Source organism: Corvus hawaiiensis, chromosome 9 (assembly GCF_020740725.1).
Source record: "Corvus hawaiiensis isolate bCorHaw1 chromosome 9, bCorHaw1.pri.cur, whole genome shotgun sequence".
In the NCBI taxonomy this organism is placed as follows: domain Eukaryota; kingdom Metazoa; phylum Chordata; class Aves; order Passeriformes; family Corvidae; genus Corvus; species Corvus hawaiiensis.
In genome coordinates this window covers 26416766-26431276 of record NC_063221.1, presented here as the reverse complement: position 1 = coordinate 26431276, position 14511 = coordinate 26416766, and the positions used below count along the sequence as shown (strand labels likewise).

General features: G+C 39.5%; 1 protein-coding gene across 6 annotated transcripts in view; it reads left to right on the top strand.

Moving 5' to 3' along the window:
- The window catches only part of LOC125330262 (BEN domain-containing protein 5), an 888500-nt gene that overhangs the window by 169968 nt on the left and 704021 nt on the right, over positions 1–14511 (top strand). The window lies entirely within an intron of this gene.

The following is a 14511-nucleotide window of genomic DNA, read 5'->3' as shown; positions in this document are numbered from 1 at the left end:
TTTTGTCTGTTTATGAAAATTATTCTTTGCTACTGCAATCATATATCTGGGCTTCCTGTAGTTGTGTCATTTTTTTAAAATCAGAAAATCTCCTCTGACCACAAGCTGAAGGTTTTGGGTATTTTTCAGAGATTTTTGGATGTCCCCAGTCCACTTTCTCTGGGAACTAGCAGTTTCTCTGATTGCCAATCAGTTCAATGCACTCATTGTACAAAGACATATTTTTCCCTACAATATCACTCACAGTAATAGGGAAGTCTTGCTCTAGGTTTTTTTATTAAATTGTTGCCTTTTTCTTGCTTTTTTGCCTTGAAAGGCCTGTCTCTAGGGAAGAGCTAGTATTCACATCAATATAAATTTTATCTTTGGCCTAGGAAACTCTTTACTTGCACAAGATGGTGTAGTTTGCCTGTGTTGAGAGGAACTTCATTTCATGTGGGCTGGAGAAATTGGACTGAACATAACCTACTTCCAGGGTCTCCCAGCAAACCAGAGAATGGTCCTTCTGAACTTCCACAGTCTCCTCTTTCTCTCACAGTTCACTCTGCCCATTTCTGGTTTGCTGATCTTATCAAGAAATGCTTCTGGAGTGACGTGGACAGTTTCCCCAGCTGGGATGAGTTGTCCCCTCTTTTGTGAGACCAGCTGTCCAGGGCAGCCCTTCTCCATCCTGAGCTCTGTAGCAGCCAGAGGAGGAGTGAAGCCTCCCCCAATGCAGCAGGTGACCGAGCTCAGCTCCGAGGCTGTGCCATGTTACTGCCGGCTTTTTGGGTGACAGATGGAAAGCCATAAGCTTTGTCACTAAGTGTTGCCTGAGCCAGTAACAGTTGTATGTGCAGTTCAGGGTGCTGGTGTATTCAAAGTTTTATTTGTGTGTTTTGGTTGTGTTTGTGTGATATTGTAAAAAAGAAAAAAAGGAATTAATCTCTTTGCTGGTTAAAGAGAGCTCCTTGTAAAAATAGTATAGAGGAAAGCTGTTTATATTTATTTTTTAATAGGAATTCCCATCTTGTTTGGTTTTTTTCCTCTTTCTCTTTTGACCAACCCTTTGTAGCTTTTACCTTTCCAAGTGTTAACCGTAAAAATATTTTTAGCTGTGTATTGTTTTAGAGGCATCAGAGAAACTCTGTATCTAAATAAAAGGCTCGCTGTTGGCTCAATGTATGCAAGCTGAGTTTGATCACACTTTTAATACTCTCAAAAGTAATTACATTAATTTTCTGTTCCATGAGTCTGTATTTCAGCACGTAGAGATCTTTTGCTATCAAAAGTTTATCAAGAATAGTTAAATTACCTGTTGTGATTATATATACACATGCTGCCATTGACTCAGTCCTTAGTCTCAGAGAGGCTGAACAGTGCTAAAACCTGACCTTAGTGCAGGATATGTGAATATTTTCTTAGAATGTGTGAGGTTGGCTCATCAGAGAAAACAACCAACATATTTAACTTTTTATTGAACAATTTTTAGCGTTGTATTAGTACATAATTAACCATTTTGCAACTAGCCTTATAAACAAACAACAATTAAACTTCCACATATGGCTTACTTTGCAGTTACACCATCATGCAGACCTAATGGGTTTGCCACCACATCTTAGGAATAATTCTGGTGTAGTTTAATGAAACTTGTGCTTTGTCTGTTGCAGGAATAGCTTTACATTCCCATAGATATCAAATATGGTATTGGCTATGGGTTGCATTTTATTACCTTTTACCAGACACCTTGCATTGGGATTTGTGAAGGATTTTAGTGTCAGTGAGTACTTTTGTCTTATGTTTTAATGAGGACAATTAACGGAATTTGTAGAGTAGTCACTGCAGTGTTTGGCATTTTAGTGATAATAATGAGATATGATCCTTCTGCAGGCTCTGTGTCAGTCAGATATTACTCAGCCTGGACATCCAAAAGGTCTAGGAAGCAGCTTAGGTTTTTGTGGCTGGAAACTGTTTTAAAACCCACAGAGTAGTGTGGCTGGGATGGCATGAGGGGCAGGGCTGTTGGTATCCAAATCATGAACAAGTCCAGCCCTGGTCCCAGAGAATGTTTTCTGCTTCATTGCTTATAATGCAAGTTATAATGGCCAGCTAGATGTGGCTGGAGGAGGGGCAAAATTTCCCTCCCTGAAGCCATGGTAGGTAAAGACTAAATACTGCACAGGTTTCTCAGGAGCTGCTGCTACCCCAGGAGTCCTGCCCCTAGGTGGGACATGTTATAGGGCTGGACACATTGTTCTGGGAACCAGCACAGGGTAGGTTTTTGCATGTAATGCATTGCTTTCCAAAGTTGCTGCTCTGGTTGGAATTTGCAGCTGCTGAGATTTCAGGCCAGAGCCAGCTGTGAGCCCACTGCAATGCTGCAGTGGCAGTCGAGTGAAACTGCTTTTGTGTGCGTCATACCGGTGACATTAAGGGCTGCTGCACCAGGAACCCTGGAATTAAGGAATTTCTCTCTTTGTTCTCTCTTTAGTAATAAATAAATAAAATCAGGAATTTGTGTAGATACACAGAATTCAATGCATTTGAAATGCATTTTGATGGATATTTGCTTAATAAACCAACGATGGTCACTTTCTTCTGAGTGTTTTCTCCCTTTTGCTGTTCTTAAAAAAGTTGAATTATTTTGAAAAGGGAAACTTGTCACAAAGTGAGATTTGGTCTGTATTGTTTCATGTGCAAACTTCAGCTTTACCTTTACAACTTCCCTGTACTGTTTTATGCCTTATGACATTTGTGTCAGATCTATTTTTGTTTCACAATGCAGGCTATATTCTTGTACACTTCTGACTGTATGTCATCTCTCCACATGAACGAGAGCTGGACAGAGGTTAGGATGTTATCTTTTCGAGGCTAATTAAGTTCCAGCATAATCATTATACACAGCCTATGTTTTTTTGTTGAATATAAAACTTGCTTTGAGCAGGAGCTTGGCTGAGATAACCTCCCAAGGTTGCTTCTGACCTGAGTTATTCTGATTCTATGAAAACAACAGTCAAAGGTGTGTGTTTATTGTAGAAGGAGACGTTTCATTGCCTAAAATTCTGGTTTTGAGAAGTCAGAGTTCATTGTAGAACATTTTGACTCTGGGTAACAGAAAATGAGATTTCCCAGTAGAAAACTGTAACTCTAACATGAACACAACTAAATACATGCTTAAAATTCCCACCCTCCAGCCTCCAGGACCTGCATCCTGCAGAAAATACCTGTTCTTCTCAAGGCCATGTAGCTCACAGAAGGCAAACATGTTTTTCTAAAACAGAGGCCTTTCCTTTATAAAAAGAGGATTGAAGTGGAAGACTATAATTTAAAAACAAAAGTCCTCACTGTTGCAGGTCGTGGAGAACTCATGCTGTATAAATTTTTTAGAACACCAATATTTCAGTGGCTGAGTTGATGGATGGACTTGGCAGCCTGTCCTCAAATGATCTGGGATTTTTAGAAAAACAAAAAACAACACCCTTAATGCCTTTAAACTGTATTTAATAAAAAATAGAGCTCTGTGCAATGTGCTTATTTTGCTTTTTTAGCTGCGAGGCCTGTTGCTGCATTCAGCCATTAGCTTCTACCTCATTCTGTCAATATCCAGGATTGGAGACACAAGAAGCCACCCTGGCTGCCTTCAGGAGGATGTGTACTGAAGAGAGAAAAACAGCTACAACTTAGCCATGACTCTCTTAACTCTTTCTTCTCTGTGTTTGGCTGATCATGTTTATTCTCTCATTTGATCTACAGAACCTGAAAACTAATTTAAACGTGATCCCAACTCCCTCATGGGACAAGAGCAGAGTACTGTGAGCGCAGTGTTCATATTCAGCCACTAAGGAAGACATATGAGCTTACATCTGGGGTGGGTGAAAGGTCTGTGGGTTTTGTATGCTTAAGCCTCTCTGTGTGAAGTCAAAATAGATAATCCCAGAGAAGCAGGCAGGAAGGGCAAGGGAATATGAATAGGCTGTGAAGAGATCATGGCCTCTGTTCTTCACAGAATCATTTCCATTTCATTTTCTAAAGCCTCCAAAGAAGCAGGTCATCTGGCCTCTACGTCTGATAGAATACACAGAGAAAGGTTTTGCCTCCACATCCAAGCCCTTGCCCACTATTTATTGTTTTCTGTTCATGGGATTCCACAGACCTGCTTGTATGCAAACAATTAAAGGTCTGTCTAAAAATGTATAATGCTATTTTGGATATGACTATAATTATTGAAATTCTTTTGCAAAACATCTTTTGCAGTTTCTATTGCCTTTAAGACTGGGAGATGCGAGAGAAAAGTGCATAAAGCAATGCTTTAGTAAATATGCAGGAAATTTAAAATCAGGAAACAGGTCCTTGATTGTGAATCCAGCTGTGCAATAGTTTCTTCCTTTTTTAAGTTGGTCTGAGTCACAGGCAGTTTCAATATAAAAATTTACACATCAGGCTATATCCACATCCTTTCTTCCCTGCACCAAATTTTGTGCAGTCAATCAAGCAGTGTAAGCTACATATCTTTATTTACTGGAGAATACTGCTAGCTCTCCATGTCAGTACTCAAAAATAATTAAACAAAAAATAGCTTGACAGGGGGTTGGGGTAAGAAGAAAGCAATTTAATTTCTTTCCAGCTTAGGTTTCATGCTCAGTTAATTACAGAATCGTGGAATCACGGAATAATTGAGGTTGGAAAGGACCTCAGGAGATCTCTAGTCCAGCCTCCTCCTCAAAGCTGAGCCAGCTGTGAAATCAGACAAAGTTGCTCAGGGCTTTATCCAGTCAGATCCAGAAAAGCTCCAAGGACAGCAGTGACACAACCTCTCTGTGCTGTCCTCATGGGAAACAAGTTTCTCCTTCTATGCCATCAGATGGGCTCTAATTTCAGTTTGCATCAGTTGTTGCTCATCCTGCTGGGATGCACCGCTGTGGAGAGCCCGGTCTCTCTTTTGTGGAGCCCTTTGTAGGTGCTGGGATCTGGTGTCTCTTCTCCAGACTGAGCAAGCTTTGTCCCTCCAGCCCCAGAGCAAGTGCTTCTCTCCATAACCATCCCAGTGTCCCTCTGCTGAACTTGCTCCAGATGATCAATGCCTCTCTTGTATGTGAAGGGGCAGAGCTAGACAAAGGCTGAGTAGAGAGGAATAATTGCTTCTCTACCTCCCCTGGCCATGCTACTGTTCATATAGCCAAGGATGCTGCTGTCCTTTGCTGCTAAGCCACATGGTTGGCTCATGTGAAACTTGTTCTCTCCCCAGCCAGGAAGTTCCCAGCCCTCTGTCATGGGAAGGGCTTGTAGGACTTTGCATTTCTCCTTGCTGAGTTTTGTAAGGTTCCTGCCTGCCCTTTTCTCCAGCCTGAGTGGCAGCTCTGCCCTTGGACATGCTGACTGATCCCCCAGGTCTGGCCCTCTCCATTTACAAAATATTGCCATGCATTTCCAGTAGAGCTATATCTGCTGTATTTATTACAGTAGAAATAAAACAACACAATTTAGACTCAGTGTTTTGACAGTATATATTTTTGTTTATATCATAGTTGTGAAGATGTGGAACAGAAAGCTTAATAAAACTTAACTAAATCATACTGACAGTTAAAATACATAAAAAATGTTTTTGTGTGCCAAATACCTATTTTACTTGGGTTTGATTTTAATTCTTACACCATTCTGTCCACATTCAATCATGTTTAGACCCTCTGTGTTGGACTTGTTCTTGGAAAAAGGTAGATGCACTCCTGTCTGTTTCCTGAGTGTATTAATACGTCAGTACATTGGCTGTAAAATGTATGGTGATATCCATTTGTAAAATGGATATGAAAACCCTAAAAACCAGTAGCTTGGTGCAGTGTCCCGTGGGGCTGGAAAAGGAAGCCAAATCACAAGTCCCATTCCACTGCCCAGGCGTTAGATTAATCTTCTTTCTGGCAGCTATTTAATTCAGAATAGATTTAGATCAGAACTTTTGTTTGAACACAGTGGCCATTTAATCATGCCAAAATGTTTCCACTGTTCCCATTTTTTCTTTCATTACATTGTGTGCTAAAGAAATTATAATCAGCAAAGCACTAGAATTATCACCTGGCTATCCTGAATCATAATGAAATACTGTGTGGCATTTTACCGTTCCAATTCCTTATTTGTGGTTAAATTTGATATACAGCATACTGAATTCACATTATTGTGTAAATATTCTCATTATAAGGTATAATTTGCTTTTGATCTGAAAAGGTCATAAACATGCCATCAGTTATTTCATAGTAGTATATAACGACTCAGTGGTTTTTTTTCTCCACTCAGAATGGGAGGTATCTGCAGGAACTGTAAGGTAATGCCTGGCAAATGTTGACTTTTATCAATGGCTTGTGTTTGCTTCACGCCTTCAACTCCTACATATTATAGCAGTGATTGCTGTTTCTGTTTTATTCTATGGTGGTTTAGTATTATGCTGGATATACTACTTTGCATAATGTTATCAAATTCCTGCTATTAGGCCTTGGAAAATATTCAGCTCAGATTCCAAACTGTTCTGAAATAATGGTAAGTTTAAATCTAATTTGTAGTCAATCATTCAAGTCCATAAATGATTGTCAACCATCAATTTCATGTATCTTTAATTCTGTTTTGAAAAACAAACATTTGAATTTTATCTGTTTCCTGTCTTATCCAAAGTCTTTTTTTTACTTTTTTTAGTTTTTCTTGCCTTACTATTCCTTCTGGTCCTGTCACAATCTCTCCATGAAATCAGAGTAATGACTGTGGTGCAGAAACTTTTCTGAGAAAGCACCTTAACATCTCATGAGGCTTAGGGGAGGCATTTGTACTCATATTGAACCAGAAAGGAAAAGATGTAACAGGTGACTTCTTTGTCACATAAAGTCTTGGTGTTAGGGGAGGTAGCAAGTCAGCAAGAACAGGAAATAGCGTTTTTATTATTTCAGTTTAAGTTATTGCAAATTATAGGTGGCTGCTGATTGGAATTGTCCCAAATCTGAATGGGTTCTTTATAATAAAGCAGAAATGCAGTACAGGAAGAGTTTTTAAACGTAGAGAATCTTTGGGGCATGGTAGAGGCACGGATCCTTTGTTTGGATTGCACAGTTCACTTCAGTTTAATTAGCCACCAACATTGCATTTCTATGCATGGAGATTAAACTGTAAGATTGAACAAAAATTAGCCACTGCCAAGGGCTGCCAAAAGCTACCTACAATTCAGGATTTGGCAGTGTTGCCAGGCACTCTGTATTCCACCCTTTGGGCTCATGGAGAGGAAGGATTCCTCCCTGTTATGGGAACAGAAATGCCAGGTGGCACAGAGCTGAATCCCTGCTGTGAATGTGCAGTGAATTCCTGATGGAAAGTCGTGAGGAGTTCAGTGATGACACTTTCCAAGCTGGGATGGGAACCTGAGCCCCAGTGGGTGCATTAAACAATACCCCTGAGTCAAACTTGTCAGCCAGGCACTGCAACTTGTTTACTGATGGCTTTTTGGGGCTGCATATTGACTGACAACCATTTCATTTTGGTCTTGTTGCTTGTACTTTGTCAGAGCAATCTGTGGGAAAACTCAGAATTATCAATAATCCACAATTAAGAAGTTTGGTGATTAACTTGCAATTTTATTTTGTGACTTTGCTGTCCTTCTGGTGAAGAACATCCTCTGTATTTAAGGAGTTTTTCTGAAGACGGTCACATAATATGGCTTTTATTAATTTCCATATAGGAACATCAATAAACCCAAATCACAGATGAGGAATGACTGTGCTGGTGTCTGAAGTCAGTGTCCCAGATCCACTTGAATTGTTGTGTTAGCTGAATACACAGGTGCTGTCTTACAAATCTTCTACTCAGAATTTTCATTGCATGCCCTTCGAAATGTAGACAGAGGTGATGAGCACAGATTTTAGTGTTGTCTGAACTCCTCATACACAGCAGCAATTGACTGACACACCTTTTTCCTACCATTATATGCACAAAGGAGCAACACTTACTTTCCTTTTTCAGAGTATGTTGAAAAGCATTTTTTTGTGGCTTTAGACAGCTACTTTTATGCAAGTTTCCCCTATAGCCTAAGAATTTTGATGGAATCTTCGGGGATGTGCTGTGGATTTAATCCTACCAACACTGAATTTACTCCAGCCAAAGGTGTTTTAAAATCCAAAGCAAATACATATCTATGAAAAGTGCCTCACCAACAGTTCCTTCCTCAGTTAAAAAACATATTCAAGATTTCCTTTACTGGGAATCTCTATCTTTTGATGGCATATTTACTACAGAAGTCATAGCTGAAATTTCAAGACTGCATTTGCTGTGCATTGTTCAGGATTTTAATAATAATGGAGATCAATCAGAGAAAGCCCAAATTTTTCTGGCAGACTTTCCTTGGCATCATTTTTTTCTGGAAAATCTTCATATGGCTCATAAAAATTCATTTATTTCCACTATTGCCTCATGTGATAGAAAAATCCCACATAAAATCCTTATCCTCAGATATTTCTTATATATCTGGGTAAGAAAGTCTTGTAGTTCCCATGGCTATTGTTCATTATTTCAACCTCAACGCAGAAATCAGTTAACAAAGAACAGTAACTTTTTTTCATACTTTTATTCAGAAAAAGAAACAAATTATCTCCCTCATTTACATTTATATTTAATCCATGAGACATCTTGTCTTTTTTTTCTGAGGAGCACGGAACAGATTTGTGTCCAGATAGATAGTTTACCAGGATCTTCCTTTGAAGGCCTATTAATTAAAATGTGGATTTATGCCTTCCTGAGTCTGCTTAAATATGCCTTAAATATGTGTTAGCCTAAAGATATGCACTTTTGCTTTTATACAAATAGCATTAAAAAATAATAAAAATAATCATTTGTAAGACCATTTCTGTGGTAAAGGAAATTATTTTTGTATAACTAACAGCATAGGAACCATCAATTTTTGTAACTTTTTCCTGTGAATGCTTTTTCACAATTTCATAACACTGAAGAGAAGCATATTAGTAAAATGCATTGTTGTTGGTTTTTCTCTATTTATTTTTAGTGATGGGTCTGGGTGTAGATGTCCTTAATATGTCAAGGTTTTTCTAAAACAGGTGCATGCTTTTGCTGAAAAGACTCATGATGCCAAGAACTGAGGAGCAGGATCGGGTCAAAATATCCCAAAGTCAGCAGGAAATTCTTTTCTAGTTAGAGGGCCTGCACAAAGCTCAACATTTCAATAGTGCCTCATTTAATTCAGGATACAAATGAGGATTAAATACTGCCTAGGACTACACATTGAGTTTGCAAAGTCCAAGAAGAGGGAGAAACTGAAAAAAGAGGTTTTGTGTAGGCACAAAATCGAAGCTGGGAGTGAGTTCCCTAACATTCAGGATAAAAGAGGGTGGTAAAATTTGTTTAAAGCAGCCCCCTTTCTTTATGTTTAAACATGCTGGTTAATATTCCAGCCTGGCTGAAGTCAGGAACAAACTCCCACTGACATCATTGAAGCCAGGGTTTCACTCTCTGGCTGAGGAAAGCTGTAGATCTTCTTTATTTCTGTCTTTCTTTAGAGCTCAGACTCTAAGGAGCTATTTGCTTTACATTTGACTTTGCCCATGGGAGATCTGCTTTTCCCTTGAGTAGGTGGAGATCAGTCCCTTCCTGTCAAGAAACTGGGAGCTTTCCCTGTGTGTGCCTGTGTGTGGAGGTGCGCACGAGAAATGGAATTTTTTCTTTATATCCCCTGTGATTATGTCAAGGGAAGATATTTATAAATGTGCTATTTTTATTTGGGGTTTTGTTGAGGATGTGGTGTTCTGAATCAATATATTCATTTTAACATCAGTCACCACACAACAGATCGTTCTGCCAAGTGGCAGAACCCAGCAGAAGCCACCAGCGCTGGGAGCTCGTGGTGGTCCCTGTGCACAAGTCGCAGAGGAGAGTGGTATGGGAGCAAAACTTGTTAGATTTAGGTTAATTCATTATATTAACAGTTCTTTAAAAAAAATCATTTCTGGGGCAAAGAACTCTTAGACTCTTTCAAGGCAATATTTATCCTATCATCAAAAAAAAAAAAAAAAAAAAAAGAATTGTGCTTTTCAACCTTGCCTTTCCTTGACTTTTTGTCCTTCTTCCTGCTCTTTCCCTTTCCACCCCTTCTTGATATTTCTTCTCCACAATGGAAATTTTTATCTTTTTTTTTTTTCGATTCCTCATTTAACATTTGGGTTGTGCACGATGTTGCCTTTCTGTTTAGGAAATATGAAGCAGTCAGTATTCCACAGCTGCAAAGTTACTGCTGTCTTGAGGCTGACACAGAAACAGACACAGAGCTTTAGTCTGTTTAAATGGAGATTAAAATTTTATGTAGCAATTAATGGTTAACTGGGGGTAAATGATCCAAAATTACCCAGCAGGGTCTTTGTTGAACAGAAACACTGCTTAATGTGCCTTGTTTACTAACAGTCTGATGATGAGTGAGAAGACTTTTCTTCTTGTATTCTGTCAGGTCTACATAGAAGCCAGGATGTGCTCCTGTGGAGCAGCTCAATAGACACCTGATAAAGCTGTGCCAGTTGCAATAAGATGCAGTGTTCAAAAAAGTCAGCTCCCTGACTTCTGGACGTGACATGGAATGTGTGGAGAACCAGACGTTTGCTTGCCAGTTTGATCACTCAGGACTTTCTTGTCCACAAAAGTAGTTTTCATTCACATTTTGGGCACCAAAAGCAATGTAGGTGCTGGCTTAAAGCTGGAAGGTTGGGAATGAAACTCCCAGTTTGGGGAAAAAATTTCTTTTGTCGCTCCATCCTTGACTTTGGGTTTCAGGAGTGGGAGAAGTCAGAGGTTGCATCCTGCCGCTGCAGCTGTGGGAATGAAAGAAAAATATGAGGAAAGGATGGGGTGTGGCAGCAGGCTGCACCTCCTGAAGGTGAAAAGTAGGAGAGAAGGGGGATTTTGTGAAATGCTCTTCTAAGCAAACTTTTTATTTGGGAAAGTTTGCATTAATGGGAATTCATGACTCGAGATTGTAGATATCTAACTATACTACAGTTCAGACACCTTTTTAAGGACATAATTTCCTACAAAACCTATAGATATAAATTTTGATACTGTAAATATTAGGAAGAGGTGAGTTTTGCCAGACAGTGGTCCAGAGCCCCTAAGTCAAATGCTTAAATTTAGAGATGGTGATGAGCTGGTTGTCATTTACTATTTCCTCTAAATAGGAGGTATTTTCTTGCCCTCTTAAGCTTAAACACAGTCCTGTGATTTTAGTACAGTGTATGAAATAGTAGAATTTCCCCCCCCAACACATTCCACAGCAATCCTACAAAGTTATCCACAATAAAAGACTCCAAGCAAATAAGAGTAGGAGTTAAGTCATCTGCTATGCATTAAACGTACAAATACTGAAAATTAAAATCCTATTTGCAGCATGCATCCCAAAAGGTTTAAAGATTGTTCTGTAAGGAAGAGTGGGAAGGCAAAAGTCTCTCGATGCATTTTATATATGCTACCTGTGACAAATGTTTCATAGACTTGAGGAATGGAAGGGAAAATCCTGGGGAGGGAAGCAAATTGCTGCTTGGTTTCTCAGTACTTGTAGATCTACTTAAAAATTAAAATGTGGAATATACGATAAGCACTTTAGCTTATGTGATAATAACTAATTTTTCTGTAAAATAACTAATTTTGTGCAAAAATTAGGATCATAATGTGCACAAGTATCCCGAAAATCCCAGTAAAAAATTGCAGATAGCCACTGATACAAAATCCAAGCGTGGGCAGATTACACTGCAAGGCGACGAGCCATTTTGCATTTGCTGGCAGGAGCTGGCATCTGTTTTTAGATGTAAGATCCTCAGTGGAGCTGAAGAGCCTCTCAGAAAGAATGTTGCTGGGAAGAGCTCCAAGCGAAGACAAAGCCAGGTTTGCAAGATGTGGAAGCGAGCTGGTGTTAGACTTCCACCACTCAGCAAGACCTACTCTGTGTGTAGTGAGCTCAGCGAGGTACAGAACTGCTTCAGATTTGGCAGAAACAAGAGTCACTTGAGTTTGAGGTTCCAAATAGCTCATTACATTTGCAGCTTCCAGGTGGGCTGGATGGTAATCTTTGGTCTTTATTATTCCTTCTTGGATGACTGGGAATTTCCCTGATGTTCCTCAGCTTGCCTGTGTGTGTGACGGTTCTGGCATTGTCTTGGGGAAATCAAGAACTGGCAAAGAACTGCCTGAGCTAAGGAATCAGAGCTCATTCTATGTGGTGCCTTTACTGACACCACACTGTTAAATGGCTCAGAAAGACAGGATAGCACTTCCTTTTTTTTGGCCTCGTTGCCTTGATCCAGTACTCACATGCTGAGGTGGGACTGTCAGAGCCCTGACAGCTGGCATGATGACACACATACACACATCTCTAGAGCTTATTTTTCAAACTAGCTCCTCAAAGGGCTCGAGGACGTGAATGACAGTGTCTGCCAGGCTCCACTCTACCTGAGTCAGCACCAGCTGTCTCCAGCCAGAGAGTTATCCATGATTGTTTATTCTTCTACAGGCTTTTCTACATGCAGCATATGGTTCACCTTGTGCCTGTGCCCTGGGAGAGCCAGCTCATGAAAAGGCAGTTGGGAATAAAATGGGTAGTATATTTATAGTTGCTGAGTATTCAACTGCTAATAAACCTGTCTTAATCCTTGAGAGATATTTCAGTAAGATGACTCTTTGGAATGATCTTGTTTAAATAATGCATCGTTCATATAGATGCAAAAAGTGTGTAGAAGCCACCTCTCCAATGACACTGGAGTCAGCAGCCACTTACAGCAACAGCAGAGCACCGACCAGGTCCTCCCTGACAGCCACAAACAATTCTCTCATTTGGCAAATGGTCATTATTTTAACAAGTCCAGGAAGTCATGGCCAGCTGTGTGTCAGCTGCTGAAGGCCTGGGCATGCACAACCCAGGCCTTGTAATCTTTAGTAGGTGAGTGGAAAGAGACCATGAGCTTTGGTGTTAAAAGACCACACACATGCTAGGAGTTATTTTCTGCTTTTTGCATGACTGCTGTTCATGGGAAACTTTTTCTGGAATCATGGCATTTAAAATCAGAAGAAGTTGTGGGAATATTTTCTGTGGGAAGGGTGGTACTGAAATTCTAGCAAGCACATCACTGACCTGGAGTTCAGACATTCTGCTGTAGGTATTTGTGATTTCTCAGCTGGTGCAGTTTTTCTCTTGGACAGGAGGTTTCTGATGGTGCCTGTTGTATCTAACACCCAGGGTCTTCCAGCTCTTGCAGAGCTCTCAATATGGTTGATTTGAAAGCCTGGCTATGCTTTGACCTTAATCTTTGATACTTCTATAAGCTTCCAAAGATGCAGGTTCAGCATATTTATTTTTCTGGCTGACACATGCTAACAAAAGCAATGTTAGCTTTCTGGGGGTTTTTGCAGCCATTTCTTGCACAGTAAGGAGTCCGCCTCCCTTTTTTTCCCTCTTGGACTTTGGCAAGTTCCAAAGGGAGGCATATCTCATGCAAATAAGATTTTTGCCGTCACAGTAATTAGGAAGAGACTGTAACTAAAAAGCATCGATCAGTTGGTTCATTGCAGTGATAGGGGACCGAGACTCCTACACACTCAGACTTCAGTATCCAAACAGTAAAAAACCAGTTTAGAATAGGTTTTACAGAGAAATGGATAGGTTCTTAGAATAGATAGGTTTTACAAAGAAAAACAAATTGGCGTCAATAATTTTTCATATCCCTGTGAAGCATGGGTATCTTTTCTTATAAAAATAACATTTTGAATGTAATATCTCTGTTTTATCCTGTAGCATATGATGAAGGCAGTATGTAATTGCTGGGTGGTGGGACTCTACTGGAGTAAATCCACTGTGTCTTGTATCCTGCTTACTTTTATTCTAAATGCATTTCCAAAGAGTACTTTTGAAAAAAGTCGCTTAAAAGCATGTGATCAATATTCCTTTGATTCTAACTGCCAGATAGTGATTTAGATATTTATTTTTATCTAAAACTCTTCAATCTGCCCATGCAACCTAGAAAAAAGGTGTTTGTGATCAAGGAGTTTCACCTTGGAAAATAAAAGAGTCTACAACAATACTGGAAACACATTTGCTGAGCTGCAAGAATTCTTCCCTGGCTAGAGACTGTCCATAAAGAAAGTATCTAATTGTACTAGACACACTTTGGAAACTTTCCCAGAGGAGTAATAGATAAGTTAACGGAGCACTTTTTAATTTTGCAAAGTGCACTCTTCCTTATAATTTACTTAATATAGAAATTTAATGTACTGCAGTTTACTGAACAAATTACATTTAAAGTATTTCAGAGTTAGGTTGAAAGCTCTGCTTTGGTAGCCAGTTGGACTTTATTATTTGATTATCCAGATAAGGACAAGCAGTAACAAAGTTCTCTGTCTTAAGTGGTTCCAGGGATTATCTCTCAACCATTACCACTGTTAAATGCAGATTTTAAATTCCCATGAAAAAAACCCACAAAACAAAAAAAAAAGATACAGTAGTCCTTCCCTGCCTCTGCACTA